Below are 13,143 nucleotides of genomic sequence, written 5' to 3' on the forward strand. Positions count from 1 at the left end.
AAATTTCTCAATTATCAAAATGAGTTTAAAAATGAGCTTAATTAATCTGAATAGATTGTTTCAAAAAAAGCATATGTGATCAATTAACAACCTTGGTCTGTTTACATTTATGAATAAAAAAAATCCATATATAATGAGCAAATTAACAATATGCCACATTTTGAAGTGAACTATATTCATATAAAAAAATAAATAACTTTTTCTTTGAATTCCAATGCAATATTCGTACTCAGCTTAACAAAAAAGAAAAAAATCACACCAAAACAATTGTGCATAAATACAATTATAAAATAAATGATAATTAAATATCATCAAATATCATCAATAAATATTGTCTTCTTTATCGTTACAGAAAGTACATTTTAAATCAATATTGTTACAAAATCTTGCAATTACCTGTTTTACAGGGTAAATACAATGAACAATTTTAAATGACACATCTCTAATTTTAGTCGTTATACATAAATGTATGTTCTGTGAAAAAAACACAACCTTGGTCTGTCTTTAAAGGGGTGGTTCACCAAAGATTATCTTATCTTTTACTCATCTTCAGGTTCTTTCAAAGTATTTATTTTTCCAGCTATGGCAATACATTTGTGGTAAATGTCTGTTTGGTTACTGATATTCTTCCAAATATTCTTTTGTGTTTGTGTCATGCATAAAAATAAAATTAATAAAGGACTGGAACAACCTGAGGAAAATGATGACAGCATTTACATTTTTCAGTGAACTGTCCCTTTAAAGGTTTATTAGTTCTTCGATATAAGAAGAATGTTTACTTCCAGCATTCAAATGTTTTGTATCAATGGAAAATCTGACAAATGCAACTGTAATTGCAGGTTTATGATCCTTTGTTGTTCAAGTGCTTTGTTGATTGAGAATGGAGGATTGGATGGAGAATTTATATTCATGTAAAAATTCAATGACATACTTATTCTGACTGATTAAAATAATAGGCTACCATCTCAGAAATAAAGGTACAAGACCTGTGACTGGCGTAGCACCTTTTCAAGAGCACATGTTTATACCTACTTTAGGTCCACATTGGTAACTTAAAGTTTTTCTGAACTAGATGTTACTGAGACTTTTGTGTCAGTGTGTTGATGTACTTCCAACTAAAACTGAATATTGATTATGGGGCAGGGCTTTCTTTTTGCACATTATTCCCTCATGGCAAACTAACGAAAGGGAGTGGTTGAGAATTTTGTCTCTGAAGCTGTTAAACTAACATCAACAGTGGCCATGTCTAAACATGTATTTTTATAAACAGTTTTGAGGCAACCCCAAACCAACAGGTGGCGATAAAAGCCTTTCATGTTGGGTTCACACCAAATGTTGAATTTAAATGTGGCTTCATTTGCACAAGTACTCTGCATACAAGTCAATTCAAACATGAGACCAGAGGCAGATTACAGTCCCATGGTGTTAAAAATATGTGACACGTTTGCTGCCTCAATCGCATAGTCCGCATTTGGTGTAAACCTATTCATATTGGCCAATCAGAAAGGAAAAAACAGTGCTGATATGTTAAGGCAAAAAGCCAACACAGGTTCCATCTGATTATGTACCCCTATATACATTTTTGGAGAGCACCAAATAGGTCCCAGGAGCTACATTTTTTGCTGTTTTTGTTTTTGCGAATTCACCAAAGGCCACTTTGTATGCTTTTTGAGATCTCAAATTTCTGTTTTTGCCTGTTGTTTTTGCGTAAATCCACCAGAGGCCTTTGTCGACTGACTGACTAAATGACTGACTGACTGACCCACCCATCTCCTTTCCTAAACCCAACCAATATTGTTTTCAAAAGCACCGATTTACCACCCACTTCCCTAAACCCAACTAACAGTGTTTTACAAAGTAATCCAGAAAAAGAAAAGCCCTCGTCTGATTTTCACCACATTTTTAGATTTGACCACATTCTTACCTTGTTATTTACTTGTTTATTTTATTTTTTGGCTCCTGTTTTTGTCTTACCCGCTTTCTAGAATCCATTCTTTGCTGGACTCGAACCCCATCGTCGTGGTCAACTTCTCTCTGTGTCTCAAATCTGCCGATGTACATGGCGAACTACTGGACAAACTGTTAACAGTGGGAAAGCCATCCATATGGAGGTAAGCAGTCAGCTGGTAAGTGAGAAAATGTACAACATCATATCGCCCTGTAGCGTTCGTTTTTTGAAAAAAATGCAGCCATTCTTACTTTTGGCTACATAATTTGCAATCTCCAGAAATGTATATAGGGGGACATTTTCAGAATGAGTTTATGTTGCAAAAATACCAGTTGTAAAGTCTGCATGACCACACTGGCTGGAGTTTTCAGAAGACTGCTTTTTTGTTTGGACAAACAGCCAAACTGCATAGAAAAAACTGCGGTTTTTAAAAAAATAGTCATGTGAGAACAAGACCAGACATGGATCGCCATTTCAAATGCAGAAGCAAATAGTCAGACTTTGACTGAAGATAACCAAAACATTTTTTTTTCAGCAGATTAACTTTCACAGATTAATTGTTCACCTATAGAATATAGCATGTGTGCTATTAAAATAAGCATTGTACTTTTTGATTTTACAAACTTTAAAGGTACAAAGTACTTAAATGTTTAAAATGACAAAAATAACTTAAAATGTTACTTCATGTTTTTAAATCATTAAATTGCTTAGTTCCATCTTACCTTTCAGCCCTTTTGACTGAGCACTCTCCACCAGTTCACTTTGCTCATCAAATCAGAGACTTTTGTTAATTTCTAAGTCTAGACTTAAATGTCAGGGTGATCCAGCCTTCTTTGTCTCTGCTCCTAAACTTTGGAATGATTTGCCATTTTCCACCATCTCTGTTTGTTTTTAAATCTAATTTTAAGCGTTCCTATTTGACAAAACTTACACCTTATCAAATGGGATTTTTATAATAATTTTTACAGTTTTTTGAGCAGCATGTTTTATTGTCATTCTTATTCTTTGTATCTAATTTTTTTACTTGCTTTTGTCTTTGACATTCGTGTTTGTGGTTTTTAGTTATTGTAAAGCACATTGGTCAACTTGAATTGTTTTCAATTGTAAAAAGTGTACATTTAGGTTACCACTGTGGACACATTACAAACATCTATCTTTTAAATAGGTACCTGCCCTTTACTAAAGCTCTTGTACCATTATTTCTGAGTGTGTATGCAGGTTTATATCAATAACATTCTAAATTGTATTATTGTATTTTGGCAAAACATAAAAATTAATAATCACAATCAATGAGCATTTACTGTAATCCTTAAATAGAGTAGTTTAAAGTATTTAGTTTTTTTTCTTTTCTTGTTCTAAATATGTCTTTGGTATTTATTGGTACACTAAATGACATTTTACAAAATTGCTGTTAATATATACAGTTGAAATCAGAATTATTAGTCCCCTTGTTTATTTCAACAAAGAGAAGATTTTTCAACACATTTCTAAACATAATAGTTTTAATAACTCATTTCTAATAACAATAATAATAATGATGATTTGTTTTATCTTTGCCATGATGACATTAAATAATATTTGACTAGATATTTTTCAAGACACTTCTATAGCTTAAAGTGACATTTTTAAACCTTAACTAGAATAATTAGGTTAACTAGGCAGGTTGGGGTAATTAGGCAAGTCACTATATAATTAAGGTTTGTTCTGTAGACTTTAAAAAAAATAAAATAGCTTTAAGTTGCTAATAATTTTGACCCTAAAATGTTTTTAAAAAATAAAAACTGATTTTATTCTAGCTGAAATAAAACAAAAATATTGACTTCAACTCTATGAGCCCTATCATACACCTGGTGCAATGTGGCACAAGGCGCGACACAATTGTTGTTTGCTAGTTTCACCCTGGCGCAAGAGTCATTTTGATGTTTTGCACCATGCTGTTTAAATAGCAAATGCATTTGCGCTCATATGTGCGCCCATAGGCTCACACAAGATGTAGAGCAATACGCAAATATCTGTACATATGTAAAAGAATTAAAATATTAAGGATTTTATATATATATATATATATATATATATATATATATATATATATATATATATATATATATATATATATATATATATATAGGATATAAATATAAAGGATTAAAATACGGTAAAACATATTATTTTCCAGCCTATAAATTTAAAAACCACTGCTTTCATGCCTTCTTCATCTAGGGTAGCTTTTTCAGTTTATTCGTGACAATTAGCTTTTTTATAATGTTATAATTATTAGCAGTATATTTATTATATCCATATTTATATTTGTTTTAATAAAAAGCTTATATTTGCCCACCTGTCAGGTATTATTACACACTTATTCGTTTGCTGAAAATTAGAACTGAATTTAGAAATAGTTTTGAAACAAATCTTTGCCCTTAACAAACTAAATTAATTATTTATAGGCTAATTGATGTCTGTGCGTACAAGGTTTCCCTATCCACGAGAGCGAAAGTGAAAGTTAATATTTTTTCTCTTATTCTCGGGCTGCAGATGCTCTGTTTAAACTGTTTTCTTGTAAGTGAAATGCTCAGTTTTTCCACTTATAAAGTCGTCATGTAAATAGCAAATGCACTTATGGCGCAACGCAACTGGCTCTTAAAGGGAATGGGATATAAGACTCTGATTGGTTTATTCTCATAACACACCTATAACTCATTAAAAAAAATGGGTTAAACCCTTTTAGACCATGCGCCATGGCGCAAAGCGGATTTTTCTGTCCTTAAATTAGCAAAAGTTCATTCTGACGCCCTGAAAGCATTTGCGCCCTGCGCTTTGCACTTTGTGCATGGACCGTCAAAATAGAGCCCTATATCTATATACATATTTAAAAAATTTGATATAAAAAGAAATTAAAGTTGAATTGCAATTTTATTGTTTTGATGCTTGAAAACTATATTTTATTCTTTACAAAAATCTTGACAGAATGTTTTATTCATACATTTTCGTAAAAAAATGTATTTGTGAGGCTGAGATTACATTGATTGCAGCATTTATTCCACTGATTTTAAGACATGTAAACTTTGAAGCCTTTTGTTCGTCCCAGCAGACACACAACATCATAAGACATTAATATTAGGTTAGATTTAGGTCGCCAGTGTCTGAGGACAACCTTATTTTAGCGACATGAAATGACGTTATGTCCCAGAGTTGGGTTTCGGCTGGAAGGGCATCCGCTGCATAAAAACGAGCTGGATAAGTTGGCGATTCATTCTGCTGTGGCAACTCCGGATTAATAAAGGGACTAAGCTGACAAGAATATGAATGAATGAATGAAATGACGTTACTGATTTTAGATTCTGTTGGAAAGTGACCAAAATCCAACGTCGAGCCAACATCTTAAACCAAAATCATGTTGAGGACAAATACTGACATTTATTCATCATGTATGGCAACCTAAATCCAACATGTGATAGACGTCATAGTGGTAACCTCCACACAACGTCATTAGACGTTGATATTTTGGGGGGTTTTTTTACATTGGTTTACATTTCTTTTTTGGAAAGTAACCCAAACGCAATGTCTGTTGGACGTTGAACATTGACGCCGGCCTGACAGTGGGTTCTGACGTCATTTTTATTTCCAAACAAAATGCAAAATGGGGTGCAACGTCGATCTGACATCATGTTGATGTCCTATGCCTGCTGGGATGTCTGTTCACTGCACTCCATAAAGTTAACTAAATTAACTCTCAACAGATTAACCTTTAAAGTGTACGGTCTTGCCCAGGAAATGGACAAAAACGATTCATGACTCATTTTAGACTCAGTTAAGGCTTATGCATTTATTGGCTTTGACGCAGTGGAAACATCAGACAGAAAATGAAACTGTGGCTCTAGCTGTGAATTTAGCATTGCTCAAATGAAGATGCACTTAAATGATTCCAACTCAAATAGAACAAAATTGTAAAACAATATCAAATCTGTTTCAATTGTGAGCTTTAATGATTCTCCCACTTCCTATTTGTAGGTTGCTCTTAATTGAAGGTTTTATCACATAATTAGTTTTGTGCATCAAAGTAGTCATGTTTATTCATTATAACGCTCAAGTCAATTTTATAGTGAACGGCTAGATGAGGATAGGCTACAACATTTTTTTATTTTACATTTATGTCATAAATGTTAGGTAAACCCTAGCAATAAAGACAAAAAAATGCACTAACAGAGCAGATGTTTTTTAGCAAAGATTCAGTGAAAAGGACAAGACAATGGCATGGATTGAAACCAAAGGGAATAAGAGAGCTGCTAGAGGGAGAGGAAGATAAATGAAGGGATTTTTGGCACAGCAAAAGGGGATCAATGAGATAAACAAAGGCTATATGTTCGTACAGTATTGACAGTGCGATTTTCCCCCTGGCACATGGCTGAAACACCATAAAAACAAACTATACCTTGAGCATAGTTCAGGTTGCTTTTATTATCTACATTATGCAGTCTGCAATAATTTGCCTAATAAATCCTGCAATTCATCAGTAATGAGTCCTTTTTATCACAGGAGCATTTTGCAGAGGAAATGGAGGCGGTGCATTGGCGTATAAATAGCTGGATGAATCAACAGTGCAAAAATTAAAAAAAATGAATAATATTAATTTGACAAGGACTAGACTGTGTCTTCTGCCTGGCTTGTTTTCTCATTGAACAGTTTGTTCTGAATGTCTCTGAGGTGGATTCCTCTGTTAGTGTAGAATTGTATTTTTGTTTCACCTTCATTTATATTCCCCAAAACGTATTACACATTCAGATCTTTTGTAATTGCTAATACAGTTGGAGTCTGAATGATTAGCCCTTCTGAATTATTAGCCCCTTTGTTTATTTTTTTCCCCAATTTCTGTTTAACAGAGAGCAGATTTTTTCAACACATTTCTAAACATAATAGATTTAATAACTCATTTCTAATGACTGATTTATTTTATATTTGCCATGATGACAGTGAATAATATTTGACTAGATGTTTTTAAGACACTTCTATACAGCTTAAAGTGACATTTAAAGGCTTAACTAAATTAGGGTAATTAGCCAAGTTATTGTATAACCAGTGGTGGAAATAGTACTGAAAAGTCATACTCAAAAAATGTAAAAATGTAGTGTAAGTAGAGTAAAAGTATCTGTTGTAAAAATTACTTAAAGTATGAGTAAAAAATAGAGCTTTCAAAAGTACTCCTGAGTAGTGAGTATTACGCTGTATAAAGCTGATGCGTTTACATGTAATTTGTGGATGTGTGTAAATGTATCATTCTGTATTGCATTTAGTGATTGCCCAGCAGGCACACAACATCACAGGACGTTAAAATTAGGTTAGATTTAGGTTGTGATGTAAAGGGACCAAAATTCAATGTCTAGCCAGCATCTAAGGATAACGTTATTTTGATGTCCAATAAAGATGTCAAATAACATTGATATTTGGTCGATTTTAGGTTGTGTTAGGAAGTGAGCAGAATCCAATGTCAAGCCAACAATATAATTTGGACGTCAAATACTGACATTTATTCCTCAGGTATGGCAACCAAAATCCAACGTCTGATAGACGTCATAGTGGTAACGTTCACACAACTTCAAGCTGTGACATCATTAGACATTGATATTTGGTTGGTTTTAGGTTGGATGTTAGGTTGGTCTGACATTGAGTTCTGACGTCAACCCGATTTGCATTTCAATTCAGTTCAATTCACCTTTATTTGTATAGCGCTTTTATAATGTAAATTGTGTTAAAGCAGCTTTATATAAAGATCATAGTAAATACCAAACAAAATGCAACGTCCCCACGACATTGGGGTACAACGTCAATCTGACGTCATGTTGATGTCTTGTGATTGCTTGGTGTCTAAGGCCATTTTGGTCATTTTACAGCAAACATCCGTCATCTTCTCATCTGTGACAGGCATCTAAGCATTCTCTGGGTCAATGCGTGTAAAGATTTAGGACATCTTTTGCACACTTTTATTGCTTCCAAACAGTTTGCTGCATTTATAAATCGCTCATGTCTTGAGGAAGTTCATTATGATGTGATTTACCTTCTATGTGTGATTTGATTGGACGGGAATTACAGGACTGATTTTTTAAATCCCCATAGACTGCAGGTTGACTGCAGGTTGAAGAAAAGTAATTGAGTAAAAGTACAGATATTGCACTAAAAATGTACTCAAGGGAAAGTAAAAGTACACATTATTAAAACTACTTAATAAATTTCAATTCCTAAAGAAAGTAGTTTGAGTACTTGTAATTAGTTACTTTACAACACTGAGTATAACGATGGTTTGTTCTGTAGACTATCGAAAAAAGATATAGCTTAAAGGGGCTAATAATATTGACCTTAAAAAACAAATAAGACTTTCTCTAGAGAGAAATATATTATCGGACATACTGTGGAAAATTTTCCTGCTCTGTTAAACATCATTTGAGAAATATTTAAAAAATGTTAAAAAAAATAATAATAATAATTCAAAAGGGTAACATTATCGACTAACTTTTTGGGGTTTACAGCGTTACTACACACATAACCTGAGACCGACTATACAAGTATTTTTTTTTTACGTAAGACAGAGCAATATTCTGAAAGCTAGTGCAAAAAAGGTATTTAAAAGGGGTGGTCCAGAGAGTATTTGTAAGGCTTGGTTGTGTTTATAGGGTGCAAAGCAATGTGTGCTCATGCTTCAGTTGCAAAATATCACATTATTCTTTTCATATATCTTACTTTATTATTTACTGCTCAGCTAACATGAAAATGAACCTTATGCCTGCTCTCTAAAATAAAATCTGTGTGTCTTTTATATATATGTGTCTTTTATATATATATATATATATATATATATATATATATATATATATATATATATATATATATATATATATATATACATATATATATATATATATATATATATATATATATATATATATATATATATATATATATATATATATATATATATAAAAGTGTCTTTTATATATATTTAGGTTAAAAGCATGTGTAAGTAATATCTTTCACATATAGTATATTTTGTGAGTTTGTTACTTAAGATGATTCCTTGGATTTACTAAATTTTTTTACATTAAGTGGTTGTAAACAATTTATTTGGGCTGAATTTAAACAAATTTAGTTGAACATTATAAAACTTAATTTGTTTGTTTAAATTCAACACAAATAAATTGTTTGCAACAGTTCTGCATGCAACACTTTTTTTCAGTGAGATTGTGGGTGTTTTCAGGGGTTTGACGGATAAATATGAATTTGTAGTTAAGTTGTTAGCAGTGCCAAACAGCATTTTCTGTTGTTTACATCCTTGTTTACATTCTTGCTACAACATGCCATTAATTCTAGACAATATTTATGTAACAGATCAAAAAAAAAAAAATCTTTAAAATCTTTAAAAAATAAAATACTTACAAGATGTGGCTTACAATCCACAGCTTCTACTATTATGGCTGGAGATGTTCCTTCTTTGAGGAGTTTTTAGCCAAATCGAGATTCTGGAAGCTGTCTTTTATTAAGTGCTAGCTATATAATTTTTTTTATATATATAATTCCCTGGAACATATTAAAATTAAGTGTATTTGGACAGCATTTTAGCTTTCTCTGCTTTAACATTACAGTGCCTCTGGCCACGCCCCTTCACTGCGGGGGTTGTATGCATGTAACCTTAAGGATTTATAACATAAATAACCCATATGTATTTTTATTTTATTTTATTACTTTTTTTTTTTGTAGTCCCCAAACTTTGTTCGCTGTAGGCTTTGCTAAGCTGTTAAGCTGCTTATTTTTACACATCTACATTACACATTAACTAAAATTTAAAATATAATATTGTAGTGGACCACCCCTTTAAGACTGAATATGCAAGATATACAATATGATTTGTAGTTTATTTACAAACAAACATTGTTTTCCTTCTTGAGTCTTAGTTAGTTTTCCTTATTGAGTCCTTGTATGTGGTGAAATATGAAAAGATGAGTGTTTTTAAATGTGGTTTGTCAAGCCCACTCACCTGTATGAAGCACACTTAGAATTGCATAATGCTTTAAAGCAGTGTTCACCAAACTTGTTCCTGGAGGGCTGGTGTCCTGCACATTTAAGCTCCAACCCTAATCAAACACACCTGAACAAGCTAATCAAGGTCTTGCAAGGTATACTTAAAACATCCAGGCAGGTTTGTTGAGGCAAGTTGGCGCTAAACCCTGTAGGGACACCGGCCCTCCAGGACCGAGATTGGTGACCCCTGCTTTAAGGGTTTCTTGTGGTGTGTGGGGAGGAAAGGATTCTGGTTTTAGGAGGCTGGAATTGTGGATAATATTTCAAAGTGGGAAAAGGTGATTGGAATTGTGTGCTTTAACAGCTTGTGGAAAGAAACTGTTGAGTAGTCTCGCCGACTCTAATACCCTGGAACAATCTTCCTGATGGCATGAGTTGGGAAATGACACTTGTTTGAGGCCCCCAAAAGTTCATAAATCCATCATCAAACTAACCTATATGCCGCCAGGGAGTTATGCAGGAAGCAGTTTGATGTGTTTGTGTAACAGAAATATTAAACTTTTTTCAATTATAAACTCCAATCAATTCTGGCAGCGGCCAATTGCGCATTATAAAAGTCACATCCAACACCATTATACATCATGGAAGAGCCAGAATCAAAATTAAAACTGCTCTGACTGTGTTCATCTGACTAGAAAAAAAATCATATACACAGAAGATTAGATGATTAAAGGGTGAGTAAATTATGGAGTCATTTTTAATTTAGGTGATATCTCCCTTAAATTTTTTTAAATAAAAATTAAATAATTTTCATGGCTTAAAGCTTGAAATTTTAAAATAACAGTCTACTTAAATTGTTTTTAAAAAATACAGCTATTAAACATGTTATTATTCACTTATCATTTGATTGTTTAAACCATAGATTTGATGCAAATAACCTATTACAGCAGAACATAGACACAGTGTACATAGACACATTCCAATTAAGCCTGTTGTAACAGCACATTAATCCTACTTAAACAGAAGCTAAAACACATCAAGTACACATTGGTAAGCAATGGTTAGGACTTATAATGTCTGAAAATGTGATAGGGTTTACCATTTTTGCACTGTAAGTATGAATATGCAATTTAATCTTCTGCCCTGGTATGTTCTCACTGTGTTCAGTTCAATAGCTATGTTTTAAAATAATCTATATGCAGTGAATGATCCACATCTCTGCAAGTGCTACGAGTCTGGGTCTCTTCAGTTGTGCATTTGAAAATGTAACATGCATCAAATATCTTTCTAAAATAATATTGAGAATGTATGATTCTTTTATTAATTAATAACTAGGTAACTATTTGCAATAAATTTAATGCTAGTTTATGTATTTACAAATGTTGTCAAACAATAAACAATACTTTATTTCGTTAACAAAAAAAATGTAATTAAAGTCATTCATTGTTAGTTGTTAACTCAGTGCATTAACTAATGTAAGCAGGCTCAACTTTAAATTGTAATAATGCATTAGTAAATGTTGAATTATGATAAATGTGATAAATAAATGTTGTGCAGCTGTTGCTGGGGTTGGGGGGTGGTTGAAATTGCAGGAGTTTTCCGGGAGAAATAAAAAAACAGGAGGGTGGCGAGAGACAGTGGTGGATAGAGTACTGAAAAATCATACTCAAGTAAAAGAACCATTACTTGCCTAAAAATGTAGTGTGAGTAGAGTAAAAGTATCTGTTGTAAATAATACTCAAAGTATAAGTAAAAAGTAGCCCTTTCAAAAGTACTTAAGAGTATTACACTGTAAAAAGATGTAAAAATGATGCGTTTACATGATCTCTGTGGATGTGTGTAAACGTAACATTCTGTAGTGCATTTAGTTATTGCCCAGCAGGCACATAACATCACAAGACATTAATATTGGGTTAGATTTAGGCTGTGATCTCAAGTGATAAAAATTGAATGTCTTGCCAGCGTCTAAGGACAGTTAATTTGATGTCCAATAAGGGCGGCAAATTACTTTGTTATACGACCCAATTTTAGGTTGTTAGAAAGTGACCAAAATCCAACGTTGAGCCAACATCTTAAACCAACATCATATTGATGTCAAAAACTGGCATTTATTCATCAGGTATGGCAACCAAAATCAAACGTCTGAGAGACGTCATAGTGGTAACGTCCACACAACGTTAAGCTGTTACGTCATTAGACGTTGATATTTGGTTGATTTTAGGTTGGACATTGATGTTGGCCAGACTTTGAGTTCTGACGTCAACATTTGGATTCTGTTTAATTTCCAAACAAAATGCAACGTCCCCATGGCGTTAGAGTACAACATCAATCTGACATCATGTTGAAATCTTGTGCCTCCTGGGTGTTTAAGGCCATTTTGGTCATCATAAAGTAAACATCCATCATCTTCTCATCAGTGACATGCATCTAAACAGTCTCTGGGTCATTGCGTGTAACGGTTTTGGACATCTTCCTGGACACTTTTAATGCTTCCAAACAGTTTGCTGCAATTATAAATTGCCTGTGTTTTGAGGTAGTTCAATATGATGCGATTTACATTCTATGTGCGATTTGATTGGACAGGAATCAAAAGACAACTGAGCTAATCCCCATTGATAAGAAAAAAAAGTAGTGCAGGTTGAAGGAAAGTAGTGGAGTTAAAGTACAGATACTGCATTAAAATGTACTCAAGAAAAAGTAAAAGTTTTAAAACTTTTTTTAAAATTTTTACACAATTTTAAAACTACTTAGAAAATTAAAATTCCTAAGAAAAACTACTCAATTACAGTAATTCGAGTATTTGTACGTAGTTACTTTAAACCACTGGCTGGAGATGGTTCTGAAATATGGGACACTTCGTGAAAAACGAGAGTGTTGGCAGGTATAGTAAATACAGCAACATTAACTACTGTAATTAAACCCTGTTGTAAAGTGTGACCAATAAACAAGTACATTGAAAGTAAATGCACTAAAATAATACAGACGTAGATAAATCCATCTTGCAAATGTAACTATTAAAAAAAAAAAAAACTGAAAGAAAAGTGCTGACATGTTTTGAATGTCATATTTGTGAGAAAATTATTCAATTCTCATGCCCCGCAGCTCATTGCTTGCCTTGCTGTCAGCAAGAATTATTATTATTCACTGATCCAGCCTAATTTGGAGTAGAAAAATGCCAGGATGTTTTC

General features: G+C 32.9%; 2 protein-coding genes across 4 annotated transcripts in view; both read left to right on the forward strand.

Moving 5' to 3' along the window:
- Positions 1-13,143, forward strand: part of adgre5a (adhesion G protein-coupled receptor E5a) — a 162,900-nt gene that overhangs the window by 73,449 nt on the left and 76,308 nt on the right. The window lies entirely within an intron of this gene.
- The window catches only part of ptger1c (prostaglandin E receptor 1c (subtype EP1)), a 30,827-nt gene that overhangs the window by 4,550 nt on the left and 13,134 nt on the right, over positions 1-13,143 (forward strand). The window contains exon 2 of one of the 3 annotated variants that reach the window (XM_087241815.1): positions 1,986-2,126. The exons of 1 other annotated variant lie outside the window; for it this stretch is intronic. The gene's annotated coding sequence lies outside the window, so the exon portion shown is untranslated. The remainder of the gene's footprint in view (positions 1-1,985; positions 2,127-13,143) is intronic. One more of the 3 variants, XM_087241817.1, reaches the window with a different exon arrangement.

This window comes from Danio rerio, chromosome 3 (assembly GCF_052040795.2).
Source record: "Danio rerio strain M-AB ecotype USA chromosome 3, GRCz13ab, whole genome shotgun sequence".
NCBI lineage: Eukaryota > Metazoa > Chordata > Actinopteri > Cypriniformes > Danionidae > Danio > Danio rerio.